The sequence below is a fragment of the Crocodylus porosus genome, unplaced genomic scaffold (assembly GCF_001723895.1).
Source record: "Crocodylus porosus isolate Cpor-Errol unplaced genomic scaffold, CroPor_comp1, whole genome shotgun sequence".
Lineage (NCBI taxonomy): Eukaryota > Metazoa > Chordata > Crocodylia > Crocodylidae > Crocodylus > Crocodylus porosus.
The window spans coordinates 155470305-155483745 of record NW_017728886.1 but is presented as its reverse complement, the minus strand read 5'-3'; the positions used below and the strand labels follow the sequence as shown (position 1 = coordinate 155483745).

The window sequence follows — 13441 nt, the reverse complement described above, 5'->3', positions numbered from 1 at the left end:
GGGAGGGGGAATAGTGGGCCCAGCCTGAGGTGGCCACAGCAGCAGCTGGGGGAGGGAAGGAGTGGGCCTCCTCCCCCCTCAGACCCAGGCCCACTCCTCCCCCTACCCCGTGTTGGCCCTGAGCCCACTCCTCCTGTCCCCACCGTGGCGGGGGGGTGGGTTGGGGAGGAGCAGATGCACCGTGGCGGTGACGGTGGGGCCAGGGGAGGGAGTGAATCGGAGCTGGGGGAAAAGCCAGCCTGCTGCAGCCAGGGTGGGGTGGGGGGGAATGGGCCTGGTCCAGCCCACCAACACAGCAGCTGCAGGGGGAGGGGAGGAGCGAGTCTCCTCCCCACATCGGGCCTGGGCCCACTCCTCCCACTCCCCCACATCAGCCCCAAGCCTGCTCCTCCTGTCCTCCCACTGCCACATCAGCCCAGGCCCACTGCTACCCTCTGCCCCCCACCCCACAGCAGCAGCCTGGCTTCTCCAGCTATGTCCAAGGGGTTCATGAAACATGACTGTGATACAGAAAAAGCATGTGGACACCTGCACTTACAATCCAACGGGGGCTGTGCCTCCTGTCAGAATATTTTAGAAGTCCACAAAGGACAAAAGGGTGCAAAGCACTCCCCTACTGTCTATCTGTACAGCTCTAGCCATTCCCTACTGCCTACTGCTGTCGCCTATCCCTACTGCTATTGGCTATGTTGCCATTTCCACTGCACCTATTGCTGCTGTGCTGCTAATGGCTATATCCTCCTCACCCCCCATCATTCTTGACAGGCAATTGGCTAGTTCTTAAATAAAAGCAGTGCACTGACTAGAAAACTCAAGCCCGGAAAGTCAGGTGTTACTTGCTGTCAATAATATTCTTCCAGTGAATATGGCCGGTCCCTAACAGCATAGGAGATACATAATGTTCCCTTGGACAAGACTATCCAACAGCGTAGGAAGTGTCTCACACACACACACTCTCTCTCTCTCTCCACCCAAATGATAGACTGGACCTAAGGGCCCTCACTGTTTCTCTTACCCTGAAGAATCACCCTCTTCCCTGTGAGAACTTCAATCCTTTCCTCTTCAGATAGTTTTAAAGGCTGCTATCTCTCTACTTACAGATAAGCAACCTCTTCCAAGCACAATGCTATACCAAATGATGACTTGGATGCCCAAAGGACGATTTTAAAAAATGATGAGTTATTCCAAGTCCTCAATATTTAGCTGGTCAAGGTGAAGTCTCTGGTTTTTAAAAGACACTTGACAAATGCCCATAAAAGTTGAGTCCTTTTTAAATGACAATTGGGTCAATAGGCACAGCAAACAAAAGTTGCTTCCTATGCTCACATTGTAGTCCATGGTGCATAAATGGAACAGCCTGCAGTTAATGCTTAATTTTATGGGACTTCCCTGTAGACAGACCTACTTTTCAGTGTGTATCTGCATGCACACATGACAGTCAAGTCTCCAAAAATTGAACCACTGAGAAAGCCACATCCTAACCAGTCTGCATCCTTAGATAAGATTCATTTTTAAATATTCAAACCCTAAAACAATGTTTCTCCCCAACCCTTCTCTGCATCTCTCTCTCAACAGGGCCTTATGCTTGGGCCATGTAAGGCCATCTGCCACCCACCCACCTACCACCATTCTGCATACTGAAAAGTCTTGGTTCCCAAAAGACAACCTGACTCCATCCTCTTCTTTCCCAGATATATTAATGCTTCCTTTCTTCCTCTTGTTCAACCAGTTGCCTTACCATTCCCTGTATTAGTTGCTTCACTTTTTTTTGCATCAACTCTATATACCACTGAGATTCCATTCTTACCGATCATGCAAAAGTAGGGTTGGAAGGGACCTCACAAGGTCATCTAGTCCAGGCCCCTGCTCAAGGCAGGATCATCCCTGACTAAATAATCTTAGCCAAGTGTCAGTCTAATCTGCTCTTGAAAATGCGCAGGGGTAGAGGTTGTACAACTGCTCTAGGCTGATTGTTCCAATGCTTGACCACTCTCACAGTCAGAAAGTCTTTTTCTTAATTTCCAACCTCAATTTCATCTCCTGCAGCTTGAGGCCATTGCTTCTAGTGCTGTCCCCTACAGCTACAGAGAAGGATGTTTTCTTCCACTGCAGAAATGCTGCAGAACATACTGAGCACTTACTGGGAACAGTCTGTGAGATTAAATTTATGGCACAGAGGCAGGCTGGACAATTTTTAGAGGGGGCCATCAGAAAAAGAAGTAAAGTACAAAAATGTACTTAATATTTTATCCCAATTGATCTAAATGTTAGGCAGAGGTTCTGGCTTGGTACAGATAACTGATAAAGACATGGCTGGTGTAATTCTGGATTTTCATATGAATCATTTCCTCTCTCCCTAATAAAGAATCATTGTAAGAAAGTGAAGTTTAATGATTAAAAGTAAAAGAATGAGAATGCAATATTTTAGCATACTGAAATGAGACTTGTATGTCTAACTATGCTGCCATCTCAGAATGCATTTCTCAAAAGTGTCAAGAATATTTTCCCCTCTACATCTCTGCAAGCCCCAGTTCTGTCTGTTGCTATACTCTTGGGATTTACCTAATCCCTGAAAGAAAGAAAAAAAACCCTTGAATCTTCGTGTTAGAGAAGCAGAACCATGTCTCAAGTACTCTGAAAACCAAAAATTGTATTAGTTAGGTCTAGTGAACAGAATGCTGTATAAACATGTGGCGTGTGTATGTATATGTACATACACCCACACCCACACCCACACTATTTGCATTGTATTTTATACATATACATACATGGGCAGACTAGGATTAAAAAGGGGGTGGAGATGGTATAACACATCATCACTTTTAATGCAACATGTATTTTTCTCCAGTTAAATAGAAACTAGATGCTTTACTAATATGCTATATTATTCAGTTTAATATGCTGTATAATTCAGTTTAAGATCAAAACAACAACAAATATAACTATTGGATTACGTACTAATTTGCTAGATTGCATATAAAGCTTTAAAATTCCAAAACAAGCAGGGGGAAAAAAGTCAAAATAGTCAAAAGATATTGTGTCATTAGTCCTATAGCCATTATAGTTCCTATTCAGATCCATTAAACAAAATTAGACTTCTTGAGCACCTTGACAATGCCTCCAGTACTTCATTGTCAGTCATTTCCACACAGGAGTTAATATTATCACACATGAGTTCAGGTGCTTAGCTCTAGCTAAACACAGTCAGTAGCCTTATGAAATAAAAGAAAAATATTACCAGGAATACCTAACAAACAGCAAAATTGCAGAAGAAAGGCTAGTTTGAATAGTGGAACATTAAGACCATTAAAAAGGGGAGGGTCTTTAACACCTGTGGAGTGGAAAGAGATTACCAAGAATCAAGGAGATGACAATGAGCCATAAAATCTTTCCACTCTCTCAGCACTTCCTGAATAGAAATGTGGCTCCCCCTCCCAAATAGTTGGTTTTTAAGTTTGGGTGAAGCAGGAACCAAAGGCAGGTGGAGAGGGATCTGCTCTAGTATACGTACATACATACATTATACATTTATTCTCTCAAACACCTACACACACCATACCCAGGATAACAGATGAATATACATTATTTCAATAAGCATGGGCTAAACGTCGATACAATTGTGGCTTGGGCACTTCTGTGTATCTTTTGTGCTCTGTCTCTTTGTCTAAATCCTTAGCTACTTCAAAAAAACATTGTGTATATATAAAAAGGAAACCTAAATGAGAAAAGCTTCTTCTTTCTCCAGAATTACACTGGCCTGGGATGTGGGATAGTGTTCAGTCCTAGACCAGGTGTAAATGCAAGTCTGTGCTATCTCATAACTCAGGGCTACAAAAGGGATCTATCTGTTTGGTGTTACAAGCCCAGAAATTCTCCTTTCTAGGGATTTATTTTAGCCATAATTGATTGAGAGAGACTGAATCTCTAAATCATAATATCATTGTGTATCAGACACTACTTGATTAATTTCTAAAACAGATCTTTTTTATATCTGGCTTGGCATGGTTTGTAAGTTCTTTGGCACTCATCAATAATACGAACACTGTGAACTCATGCCAGTAAACCTGTACATCACAGTGCTTATCCTGTATTTACAAAGACTTTTGTAGGTTAGGCAACACCCACTCACACTTTTCAGGAATACTGTATTAGCCCTTTTATAGACAGAATGTTTAAACACAATAATTTGAAAATATGATTTAACAGTAACTACAGGAAGGACTTTGAAGTTCTCTCTCCAGACTGGAGCTGAGGCAAGACCTGAGGAGAAGCCCACACTACATCCAGAGTGCTATCTCAGCACCTCAGAGGATTTCAGTTTCTTGAGCAATCAGTAAAATACCTTTCATGAACACTGACCAAATCAAGAGACAGTATTTAGTAGGGGTGTGCGAAATGGGCCTTATTCAATTCAGATTCAGCACAAATCGGCGGGCAGTGATTCGATTCCTTGATTTGGATCACTGGCCCAATTCAATTTGGCCAAATTCAAATCTGAAGATTTGATGCTGATTCAGAGAATCAGCGATTTGGCCATAGACACAGCTTTAAAAGTTTTTTCTACATACCTCGAGGTACCAGGCATGGCTTGTAAATGCTGAGTTGGTGGGGCGGATGGAGTGCCCCCCATGCGCTTGATGGAGGACCCTTCCCGCATCCCCCTAGCTCAGCGATCAGCCGCGGGGGGCTCCGGGTGCCCCCCACCCTGATCCAGGAGGCATCATTTGGGATCCCTCAGCCCCCGCACTCCCGTGGGACGCTCCATCCACCCCAGTATCTTAGCATTCAAGAGCCGCCTGGTACCTTGAGATATGTAGAAAAAACATTTAAAGCTGTGTCTATGTGCAACTCAATGAATCTCTCTGAATCGATTTGGAGGGTTTGATTTGATTCAGGGAGCTTAAAGGGTCTCCTGATTCAATTTGGAAATTCGGCCGCCAAATGGGGCTGAATCTCTGCCAAATCGAATCAGCAACCAAAATTTCATACAGCCCTAGTATTTAGCTGTGGATTTTCAACACCTCTGCATATCTTTGCTTATTTCCTGTTTATGCATCATTTTCCCTCAAAGGGTGAGAACAAAAGCCCAGGCCCTTCTATCTCAAAACAGAACCCAAAGCAGAGTCAGTGGTCCTCTATGATAGCGTTTCTCAACCTGTGGGTCGTGGCCCAAAATTGGGTCGCAAGAATGTATGAATGGGTCGCAAGCAAACTTTAAAAATGGATTCTCCTTTCAAGGAGAAAAACGTGGGAAACGGTGGGTTTTCCCTTGCAGGCTGGCCACGTGCCCCCCCACCCCACACACTGTGGGGGCTGTGGCCTGAAGGCAAGGGGCAGTGGGTTGGGAGTGAAGGGCAGTGGGTCGGGACTGGCAAACTTAAACAGGTCCTGGTACAAAACTGCTCTATGGTCCTGTCAAAGGACGTCTCCTCCCAATGGAAAATGCAAAGGGAACCAACCATAAATATGGCAATTTCTGGGGTATGTTTAAGTGCCTAGGCATATCTACATAGAAGCTTAATGCTCCATACCAACTCTGGACCAAGTTGCACAATTTAACAAATGAATATCACCACTAGATATGCGCCATATATACCTGCATTTAGTAAAGGAAGGGGGCATTTTCTTTTAGATTAGTTTTACTAATGCTCATTTGCAGCTTGCATAAATAAGACTGAGTGCCCCCTAGACTATCTGATTAGCTATTTTTTGACTTGCCTCTTCTGCCTTCTTACTCTGTTTTTCTGTGTTAGAATGCATAATGCTTTTATTTCTGTTAATCTGTTTGATTTTGTTTCTTTTTCATGTGTGGTTTTCTAGTTTGTGTAATTTCAGCAATGACTTTGGAAAATGATGCTGTTACTTTTTGTTGGTTGTTCTGCTTCTTGTGTTTACTTAGAAAAATGTTGTCGTGTTTTCTTAAAGCCATAAGGTAACTTCTAGAATGGGTGGAACAGTAAATGTATATTAGTAAAAATATGGAAGAACCATTAAAACATTCACATGGGATGAATAAAACAGCTAAACCATCTTATTACAGTTGATTTAACTACTGGGGTGGAAAGATACTTTGGTTTAAGAAATACAAAAGCTAAAACTGAAATAAGCATTGAGTTCTCAGGATCCTTCTATCTAGCACTTGGGTATGGGCTAGGAGAAGCTAGAACTGACTGGAAATTTTTTGCTGAAACTTTTTTTTCCCTGAAAATGCTGATTTGTCAATACTGAAGCTCTTTGCAGAATGGATGGTGTGAACAAATTTCCTATCTGACAAAAATTTTGAAAAGAAGTTTTTTAATTGTAAAAGAAGCATATTTTTTGGCTTTTTTAAAATACATTTTTTCTAATTTTTAGTTCAAAACAACTATTTATTTTAACTATAGAATCACAGAATCATAGAAAATTAGGGCTGGAATCATCTAGTCCAAACTCCTGCTCAAATCAGAACCATCCCCAGCTATAGCATTCCAGCCAGGACTTTGTCTACCTGGGTTTCTAAAACCTCTAATGATGGAGATTCCACAACCTCTCTGGGTAACCTGTTCCAGTGCTTTCCTACCCTCCTAGTGAGAAAGTTTTTCCTGATACCTAACCTAAACTTCCCTTGCTGCAACTTGAGACCATTGCTCCTTGTTCTCCACTGAGAACAGTCTGGCTCCATCCCCTTTGAAACCACCCTTCAGGTAGTTGAAAGCTGTTATTAAATGCCCTCTGTCTTCTCTTCTCCAGACTAAATAAGCCCAGTTCCTCAAGCCTCTCCTCTGAAGTCATGTTCCCCAGCCCCTAGCCATTTTTGTTACCCTCTGCTGGACTCTGTCCAATTTGTCCACATCCTTTCTGTATTGGGAGGCCCAAAACTGGGCACAGTACTCCAGATGTGGCCTTACCAGTGTGAACAGACGGGAGGAATCACTTCCCTTGATCTGCTGGCAATGCTCCTACTAGTGCAGCCCAGTATGCCATTAACCTTCTTCACAAGGGCACACTCTTGGCTCATATTCAGCTTATTGTAGAGAGCAACCCCCAGGTCCTTTTCTGCAGAGCTGCTGCTTAACCAATTGGTCCTGTCTGTACTGGTCAGTGCATGGGAAAGTTTCATCCTAAGTGCAGGACTTGGCACTTGAACTTACTGAACTTTGTAATATTTCTTTTGAACAGATCCTTCAGTTTGCCTCGGTCTCTCTGAATCCTAGCCCTACCTTCCAGTATATCTGCCACTCCAGCCAGCAAACTTGCTGAGGGTGCACTCCAGCCCATCTTCCACATAGTGGATGAACTATTGAACAAAATGCCCCAGGACTGAGCCCTCAAACCATATATACTCAAACTAATCTTTTATATAAATAGAGCAAAGATCTATCTAACTATCTAGCTAGCTATCAAAGATTGAAATCTAATTATTTCATCTTTATTGTAAGCTGCCCTGAGCATTTTTTGGGAAGGGCAGCATATAAATCAAATAAATAAACAAATTAAATATTCCAAAATTTTCAACAAAAACATTTTTGAGAGACGATCGATGACCAAGTTTAAAAAAAAAATCTACTTTTCTGAAGATTTTGATATTTCATCCCATTTCAAAACAGGATACCATTTTGGAATCCTGAAAATACTTGTGGGTCAGGAAAAGCTTTTTTCCCAATGCAGCCTGAATTCCTCCCTAGTTTTAAAATGTCTCCCAAGGTAAGGCCAAGTGTACCTACAAAGATCTGAAAGCACAGTGATATTGTTTAAGATCATGAAAAATTCATGCCCTTAAACCAACATAGCAATATTGTGAAAACACAAAATTGAATAAAAAAAACAAAAGCCCTTTTCCCTGTACAACCTATGTTAAGAGATGGGGTTTAACTAGGCACTCTTTCTGCCAGTATACAGCTGAAACTCCAGCAAAGAACTCTGTCAGGATTGTTTTATTGACAAGGAATTTGTAACATAGATTACGGACTACACAGTTTCAACCCGGCAAAACTAGATTGGTGCTGGTGAAAATGTGACCTTGCTTCACCTGTTACGCTGTTACAAAGACCCTCAGCACACTCATTTAAAGGTGTGATGGGATTGGATCTCTGATCAAAACAAACAGGTTTCCTGCCATGCCACATATGCATGGCAGGAGGTGTGATTATTCAGATTGTGGATCCAATCCCAATCTTACCCTTTCTGATTACTAGTGCAGAGGAAGACCAGAATCATGATCCTGGGGTCCCCCTGAACCAGCAGGTTGAAAGATGACTGCCTACTTAGGGCTGACAATCAGCTAATGGTCAACTTGGGTCCCACACTGCACGGGGGTATTGAAATGGTCCCTGTGTGGTCTTGGACCAATGATGAGCTGATGTTGATTCTGGTCCTGGACCAACCACTTTGGGACTGCATGGGGGCTGGTTCAAGACCTCAGTGCAGTACCAGAGCTGAGAATCAGCTGATTGTTAGTCTACCCAGACACCCCTGGGCACATTTCACAGGGCTGTCTGGGCAATCAATCAGCTGATTGTTGTCCCCAGCCCAGACAGCCCCAGGTCTTGGATTTGTGGCTCTCCAGGCCAGGGCCAACAATCAGCTGCTTGTCAAAACCCCACATCTGGCAGCTCCCAGTGCTGGGGAGATAAAGGGCTTCCCTGCCCTCTCTGCCCCTCCCTCCCTCCTGTGTCCTCTGGCCAGGGCTGACAAACAGCTGATTAAATGTAAGGTACCACACATTAAATTTAAAACACCATAGAAAGCAGCCACTAAAATATTCTACATTTTACGTGGAACATTTTGAAGGCTTGTTCCCATTTATGGCACCTTAAATTGGGTGCATGTTACACCCTTCCCAGTTTCCCATGATGAACATGTTAATTGTAGCATAAATATAATGGATAGATGGGGCTTGAAAGGATTGTAGCCTCTTGAGAATCTTTTCTTTTAAACTGGTAAAGCATGGTTATGACGATACTGGCCATGAGATAAATGCTGGCTGTTATATAAAAGCAGCTTTAAATCATCTCCTGACCTGCCTCTTTTGTGATGGGATTTCAAAGCACAGTCATGGAAGAGAAATAGGACAGAGCATCAGAATAAGTGAATCAATGCTCTAATGCAGGATGTTACTTACTAGGGCAATCCCACATTAACAAAAGACAATCCCTTACCCTATCCAATCAGGAAAAAATGAAAAGTATTCAGGACAGCCCCAAATCCATTTGGATCTCACAGGTATAAAAGCCTGTTGTCAGAAATCTGAGAAGAGATCCTGCCATTTTACCAGCAGCATTGCCAAACTGAGACGGCTGCAAGAATGACCCGACAAAATACAAGTGCATCTCCCCAGGATCCTCTCCTTAGAGCCTTGATAGGTTAGCTGTGACAGCATCCATTCAACAGGCAAATCTAGAAATGAGAACTTAATATATAACACAGGTATACAAACCACCTGGAGATCTCTGAGGGCCAGAACAGGTATGGGGCGGCAGCAGCAGTGGTAGCAGCAGCAGTAGCCCCTTCAGCAACAGTGGGGCAAGCAGCGGTGGCCCTGACAGCTGCTTCCCATGGAAGAGCTGCACAAGTAGTGGTGGGCCAGGCAGCTGCAGGTTGACCGAGGGCTGTGCTGCACAGCCCTCACTTGCCCCGTATAGCCAAGGGCCAGGTCCACTAGGGCCATGAGACCCCGAATTCAATGGGGGGCCACACCCCCAACTTCTGGTTGCCCGCTGATAGCCCAGAGGGCTGGATGGGAAAGCTCTGTGGTTCAGATCCAGCATATGGCCTGCTTTTTTGACACCCACAGAATATACAAACAGTGTATACTAAATATATTACTGAGGTTCAGTTGCCTTCTCCAGTTACCTGCTAAGACCCAGAATCTCCTGCCTAGTGTAAGTCACACAGTGATGCATCACATGTCAGAACCTGAGCACATTAAAGGACTTGAGAGAAACTGTAGAGCACTGTAAGTGACAATACGTTTGTTTTTTGCTCTGGCTGCACTATACGCAAAAACATCCATCAAGCCTCCCTAAATGTCATGCACAGCCTACAAGGAGCTGACATAAAACTAATAGAAAGTATGCACACCATCTCCTGTATAAACCTATTCTCCAATTACCCTGGGTTAGCCCCCTCAAAAAGACGGCTTCATTTATAAAAACATTTCCAGTGAAAGATACAGACAAATGAGCAGTGGGTTCACCAACAGTAGCAGCTGCCATGTTCAACACGCAAGGTGTTGAGCAAATCAGCTGTGGTGAGCTCCCACTCCCATCCAGATCATAAAGATGTGGGTGACATCCCTTGTTAATTAAAAGACAGAGGAACAGACTGGCAGAAAAAAACCCACATACACACTCTCTTTCAACGGATCCATCACAAAAGTTGGTTGCTGTGACAAGAAACTGGCTTTTCTCATTCCTAGGCTGTGGTCAAGGAGGGTCACTTCAATGCTGGTCTCAAATCCTCAATCTGTATAGTGTTTGTTCTGTTTCAAACAATCATGTGGGGGGTTGTCCTTTTCCTTCTCTTCTTTTACTTAGTTTGACTCTCTGGGTTTTATATGTTTATTTCTGTCTCTGCTGTAATATTTAAAATATCACTAACAGAGACAATCAGAACTAAGGCCACATACTAATTTATTTAAAATTAAAATTATTAAAAGCTGAATAGAATCATGGATGACATCCACCTGGTTTGAAATTTAGACATCACACTGACCTCATTTTTTACTAGTACTGTTTACTATGGACTGTTTGCTGAGTCTGAGACCATAAATGTGCTTGATGCCTGGCCCCCTCCTTCAAACCAATGGAATCAATATTCTCCTTAGTTTTATGGGTTGACCAGATTTGGCCTGCAGGGGCTTGTCCTCCAGTCTGAACTGAGCCAGTGTCAAAGAACAAAATAAAAACAGCCAGACAAGAAGAGAGAAATTAGTTCCAGAAGTACCTAGCAAATTCATGCAACGACAGTGTTTGATAAACAATGGAGACAAAATTTATTCCAAGCATTAAGGCAAGAAAAAGCAGTGATAAACAACAGTCTTTGCAGGTTATTGGATGGCAAGTATATGAGATTTCTTTAACTGCCATCATTTTTAATAATATATAGCTTTAATTATATTCTTAACAAGCGGCTAGTTTTAAAAGACAATGGGGAAACTGGGAAACCAAACTGAATGACTTCTTCAGAAGGTAGATAATGGAATGTAGAGATTTTCATCTGGAAGTCATTGGTTTGAACCTAACCTAGGTTAGTAGTGGTTACCAATGCAAGCCTGTATCCCTGCCTCCCAGTCTAGGTGACCTATCCCAGTAGGGCTTGCACTGGTTTGAAACCAGGCTGCACTTCTCTAAAGTCTAAACTCCACTTTACCCCACTGCAACTCAGTTATAATGAGGCTTGCACTAGCAGTGACACAGATACAAATATCCCCAGCATAAGCAGATCCTCAGCAGAGACCAAAGCATTTAGAGTGCACGTCTTTCTGTAACACTTACCAAAAGTTGCTGAGCTTTCAGGTACGCCCTACAATCTAGATGTAAACTGCAGGCCTAGCCTAGTCTAGGAGCCATTTTGCTGAGAAGGTTATGGACTGTGTACTGCACTGACATCCCATTAGTGTAGAACTTAGGACCTGTTTAAAACTGGGTGTAGGTTTCCAATGAGCAGACCAACTCTCTTGAGTGTGAAAGCCACAAAGTCTGCACTACCCACCTACCCTCTCATCCTGTGAAGCAGTTCCTTTTTCAAGCAAAAGCTGAGGCACAATAGCAGGGCAGGGAAGTTTGTACTGTAATTGCCCATACAGGGCTTGTTCAGTGGCTATGTAGAGACTTCATTCTATAATGTTTCATGGGCATTAAAGTCATTTAGGAAAAAGGAGCAACCCATAATTATAAATAAGTGTCCTTGCTGAAATTGAAACAACATACAAAGCACCTTGCTAATCATTTACAATTTAAGATTTTAGTGAAGGCTTTACAGAAGCAGGATTTAAAATGCATTAATTTTGAAATGTCATTTAACTCACTCATTGAGGGTGACTTTTTTCCCCCCCTTTGCAAGTCACTTGTGGCTACCGCACTCATGGATTAATACATCATTCTCCAGCCTTAAAAGATAAAAGCTTAACAGCCCTAACCTGCTATGCTGGCTGTATTTAAGCTACTCAGTCTACTCACGACTACTCGGTCATGATAAATATTTCCCATAAGATGTATTCTCTTCGCATTTTCTGGGAGAACTGCTGAGAGCACAAGCCAGTAACAGAGAGCTGATGATTTTAGATCAGCCTGGGAAGCCCCAAATTTTAAATAAAATACTTCTCTCTTCCTTCTGGTCTCTGAAAATCTAGTTTTCTTCAGAAATAAGGGAAGTATTTAATCAGGAAATACATGCTTGCATATCCCTACCCAACCAAAACCATAGTGCTTGTAGCTGATTTCACTCTGTCAAACTGTACTATCTGCTCATGTCTAGTAAAAAGGAGAGACCCAGTTATAGGAATCCAGGTACTTGAAGAAGCCTATGGGGTATTGATTTTATTTTCCTTAAGCACATATGCAGATGATTATTTAGTAATGGTCTAACATATACTAGATGTTGGCAGAACAAACCGAGGGCTTACAGCCTAATTTTATTCAAGACACAATTGATAAGTGTTATAAATGGTAGGAAGAAGGATAAGGATGAAGGACACAGTTATGCAGATGGTCCGATTACCCTAAACACTGTTTTGTCTATTGTTTCCTTTGCAACTGCCATGTGAACAGTCAGGCGCTCACACAGGCAGGGAGCAGACATACCAGGCTGGGGACACTGCTCAGGTAATAGTTACTTATGAGAAACTAACTCCAGCCCCCCCCCAAAGAAAACAACCTGGTAAACCCATTCAGGGGCTCTTTTCAATCTTGTCCCTTCAACTATCTATTATCTACATGCTTTCAGGGTCCCCCTTTAATATTACCAGATTCAGCTGTTGCTTGATATACTCCTTGCCTGATAGTGTTGTGAGGCTTACGACTGCAACAACCCCTGAACAGACATACAATATTATTAATCTAGGTCTTTGCCCTGCAAAGTACCCATACCTACTAGGGGGATAGATAGTGTCCTCATCTGCAAGTGAAGACAATGGGAGCTCAGCATCCTTCATATTATACCCAGCACTTTGTAGGATCAGGGCCTTACAATGTATTTTTTCATCTTTTAACGAGGCTATACTATGTAACAGTCCTCACATGATCTCTGAAAATGAAGGGGGTGTCCTCGATTTCCATTTGGAGAAACTGAGGCAGGCACGTAAATGCCTTGCTTGCCAGAAGTGGTGATTCCCTTCCTGGAAGTCAAGGGGACCTGGGTTTCTACAGAATCTTTGAAAGTCCAGTTTTAAACAACCTGCCCAAGGCCATAGAAAAAGTCTGTTTTCGAGCCAGAATTTTAGAGCTTAAGAAATCCTGACCCT

At 42.7% G+C, this 13441-nt stretch overlaps 1 protein-coding gene across 4 annotated transcripts in view; it reads right to left on the bottom strand.

Annotated features, from left to right (window-relative positions):
* Nucleotides 1-13441, bottom strand: part of ATXN1 (ataxin 1) — a 274273-nt gene that overhangs the window by 34819 nt on the left and 226013 nt on the right. The window lies entirely within an intron of this gene.